The following is a 4332-nucleotide window of genomic DNA, read 5'->3' as shown; positions in this document are numbered from 1 at the left end:
TTTTAATTTCAGTCTCAAATATTAGGTTCTCTTAGTTGACATCTAAGTCACACCACAGGTACTGAGAAGAATTCCCACGTCTTCACAAGGCGGATGAAACTTTCCTGAAAGACTGTAGATCATCCATCCCACGGGCTTTTGAATGTGTAGCAGACTCTAATGAAGGATTAAGGCTGCTGCTCGTCCTCAGACATTCCCACTTAGGACAGCCCCCCTCACTTCCTGATTCTGCATCTCAAGTACCTTCATGAAGATTCATTCGTGTCATTATTCTGAACTGGCAAAGACGTTGCCATATCACTTTCCTTCTTACTTTTCCTACGAAACTTTTTCATAGAAGAGATAAGTACAGAGATTTCTTTTTGTTTCTTTTTTTTTTATTTTAACAGTTTTTAATGAAAGTTGTATACAAGATTACTTCATTCCTGCATCTTCTCAATTGTTTCTTCCTTATATTTGCCCTTTTCCTTTCCTACTTGGTGAGATTTGACTTTACGTTCGAGGATCTTTTTGCGGTCTCTGTCCAGTTTTAGTCTGGTGATAACCACCTTGCTGGGTTGAATGCCCACATGTTGTGCCATTAGCCTTCTCCCGCTGCATTCGTTCAATGTAGATGACGTACTTCTTCCTGTAAACTTGGACTACTTTGCCAATTTGCTGCCCTTTGTAGTGCCCTCGTACAACCTGAACTTCATCATCCTTCCGGATGGGCATGGATCGGACATTGTACTTCTGTCTCAGCTCTTTAGAAAGATGGGAAGACATAATCTTCCTGCGAATGTGGGAAGGTGCATTGAAATGCCTTTTCTGGTTTTTGCTTCGGTCAGAAGTCACAAAGGGATTGAACTTCATTTTGGCCGCTAGCGCTTCAGCGATGGCCCCAAAAGGGCGAGATTTATTTTCTTGCTGATGTGAATTGTCTCCCAAATACACAGAGATTAAAATGTGAGAGTGGTTATTGTTCATTACAGTTTTATTTATTTTATTTCTTTTAATTAAAAAACCTTCTTATTGTAGTGAAGCATATAACATAAAAGTTGCCATTTTATCCATTTTGAGTGTACAAATCAGTGGCATTAATTGCATTCACAATGTTATGCAACCAAGCATCACTATTTCCAAAAGTTTTTCATCACCCCTAGCAAAAACTCTGACCATTAGGCAATAACTCCCCATTCCTCCCTCTTCCCGTCTTTAATAATCTCTATTCTACTTTCTGTGTCAATTAATTTGCCTATTCTAGACATTTCATATAAGTGGAATCATACAATATTTGCCCTGTTATGTCTGGCTTATTTCACTTTGAACAATGTTTTTAAGTTTTATCCACGTAGCAATATGTACAAGAACTTCATTCCTTTTTATAGCTGAATAATATTCCATTGTATATATATCCTGCATTTTGTTTATCCATGCATCTGCTGATGGACACTTGGGTTGTTTTCATCTTTTGGCTACTGTGAATAATGTTGCAGTAAGCATTGACATACAAATACCTGAGTCCTGTTTTAAATTCTTTGACATATATACCTACAAATGCAATTGTTGAGTCAGGTGGTAATTCTACGTTCAGGTTTTGAGAACTGTTTTCCACCATTTTATATTCCCACCAGCAATGTACCAGGATACCAATTTCTCTACATTCTCACTAATACTGTACTCTCCTTTTTTTTTTTTTTATAACTATTCTACTGGTTGTGAAGTGATATCTCATTGTGGTTTTGATTTATATTTTTTCTGATGATTAATGATTTTGAGCATCTTTTTAAAAATTATGGTAAAAAACACATAACATGAGATATCCCCTCTTAACAAATTTTTAAGTGTACAGCATTAATGTTGTACATAAGCATAAGCACAATGTTGTACAGCAGAGCTCTAGAACTTTTTCATCCTGTGTGACTGATACTCTGTATCCATTGAACAGCAGCTTATTTCCTCTTTATAGTTTTAAATAACATTTTTTTCCATTACGGGGAGTCATGTATCATTATAGATATTTTAGTTAAAAATTGAAGAGGTTCTGTTTGGGATTGCTAGCCAGATTCTCTGTTTTGTTTTTTCTTCCCATTTTTCAGGTATTGTTCTTTGTAATGCCAAACAACAGCAAAACACTTTCATTTTTCTTTAATCGAATGATCTGTCTTGAGAATAAATTGGTTTTTCAAGAGCCTCTTCAAACATTAAGACTCAGTGGTCACATTCAAGTTTATTAAATATAAAGAAAATTCTCACATAGAACACAAATCTAGACTCTGAAACCTCTAAACCTCTGACCCTTGGAAGATGTCAGTGGACCAGGTTCAGGTGATAATCTAGAACCATTGCTGATATTTTCACCAGCCATTTGCCTCTTCGATATTAGCCAGAGACCTGGTCTACACCATACCCATCAATCTCCTTTCTTGCCTGGATTTTTGTGACATTTGATTACTATAAGGTTGGGAGATTTTATTGCATAAAGTTTAAAGGACGTGTCCACATTGGAAAGGAACACAAAAGTACCCAAGAAACTCTCCACTTTAAAACATCCAGCATTTCGTACAGTGTAATTCCTTCCTTATCCCCTAAAGACAGTTCTGATTCTATCGTGCCAGGCCTTCAGTAACTTCAAACTGCTGTCAGCAAAAAGTAAAAATTCCGGGCTTCCCTGGTGGCGCAGTGGTTGGGAGTCCACTTGCCGATGCAGGGGATGCGCGTTTGTGCCCTGGTCCGGGAGGATCCCACATGCCGCGGAGCGGCTGGGCACGTGGGCTGTGCCCGCTGGGCTTGCGCGTCCGGAGCCCGCGGCGGGAGAGGCCACAGCGGTGAAAGGCCCGCGTACCGCAAAAAAAAAGTAAAAATTCCTTAGCATGACATACAAAGTCATCTCAGCCTCATCCTATCTACATTTATGAACTCATTCCAAGCAAGCCTTTCTCTTACTTCTCCTATGTTACTGGGCTTTTCTAAACTAGACCTTTTTTTTTTCATTTCTCTGCCTCTCTGCTTGTCATTCCTTCTGTCTAGAAATTACTTCTCATGCTGACCACCAACAATTAACACCTGACACCTCCCTTAACAAGTGTTTACATAACTAATCACCCTTCTCTAATGCCCTCATGCTTTGCATGTGTCTCCTTCACAGATCTTCTCCAATTTAACTGCAGTCATTTGTATGCAGGCTCGCTCCTGCTAACAGGCAGTCTCTTTTTAAGGGAATGGACAGTGCTAACTCGGTAAAGTGCTTGTGACAGTATGCATTTATTTATTAGGCTGAACTACATAAAACTGCTGATATTTAACCATTTTGACCTACAAAAATGACAATACTTATATTAATAATGACCTACCTCATTCTAAAAATACCTCTCAAAATCCTGTCGAAAATACACTGAGACAGACAGTGTGCTCACCAAACATTGCATTTGAACCTCTATATTTCCTGGCTCCCTTGCTACTGGTTAGGGCCTTACAGCCAGGCCTGGTCAATAAAGCAACAAAAAGGTGAACAGAAGTGTGTCCCTTGGTGGCTGAAACAGTGAAAATAGCATGTGCATCTTTCCAGGTGCTCTTCTCTTGCTGCAATAACCAAAGTGACTGCATGTTCCAGACAGTGCAGCTACAGATGGTAAAACTTTTTACCTTGGGCTGGTAACTGACACATGGCACAAAGCCCTACACCAACCTATAATGTACATAAGCAAGAAATAAACCATGGTTGTGTTAGGTCACTGGGATTTCACTTTAATTTCTGGCTAATCTTACATACAAACAAATGAAACAAAATAGACAAGGAAATGAGGGAAAGGGACATAAAGGTAGAGAAATAAAGACAGGACAAGATTAAACCCAAAGTTTAATAGAGGGATAGACTGGGAGTTTGGGATTGACATGTACACACTGCTATGTTTAAAATAGATAACCAACAAGGACCTACTGTATAGCACAGCGAACTAAAAAAAAAAAGATTAAACCGGAAGTGTCAGCCATTACCTGCAAGAGGTATGATACGTATTTGATTTGAGCTTCCTTGTGGTCCCCAAAAAAGAAGAAACACCATCTCTTGCAAAGTTCAATGTCTCCAAAACATGAAAACTAACTTATAACAGTGCTTTAAATTCTGGATAGATATTGAATGAATGAACTTCTTACTATCGTTATTTATGTGTATACTATATATCAGGAAAATAGCAATAGAGAATAGCAACATTAGCTCTGGAACAATGAAAAGAGTCTTTATCAGAGTGGGGCAGAGAAGCCTCTCAACTGTGCTGAGCCTCGCCTAACACTAGATCAATTACTTTTCTGTCTCCAGAGGTATTAACTTTGAATTGCCAATTAGCAAATGAT

At 38.6% G+C, this 4332-nt stretch overlaps 1 pseudogene across 1 annotated transcript; it reads right to left on the bottom strand.

Annotated features, from left to right (window-relative positions):
- Positions 1–419: 419 nt before the first annotated feature.
- LOC307189457 (large ribosomal subunit protein uL24-like) lies at positions 420–882 on the bottom strand (annotated as a pseudogene). Its single transcript has one exon. The product of its transcript is annotated as a large ribosomal subunit protein uL24-like (transcript).
- Positions 883–4332: the final 3450 nt, after the last annotated feature.

This window comes from Stenella coeruleoalba (assembly GCF_951394435.1).
Source record: "Stenella coeruleoalba genome assembly, chromosome: 7".
Lineage (NCBI taxonomy): Eukaryota > Metazoa > Chordata > Mammalia > Artiodactyla > Delphinidae > Stenella > Stenella coeruleoalba.
The sequence above is the reverse complement of the archived record's forward strand: the minus strand, read 5'-3'. Positions and strand labels throughout refer to the sequence as shown.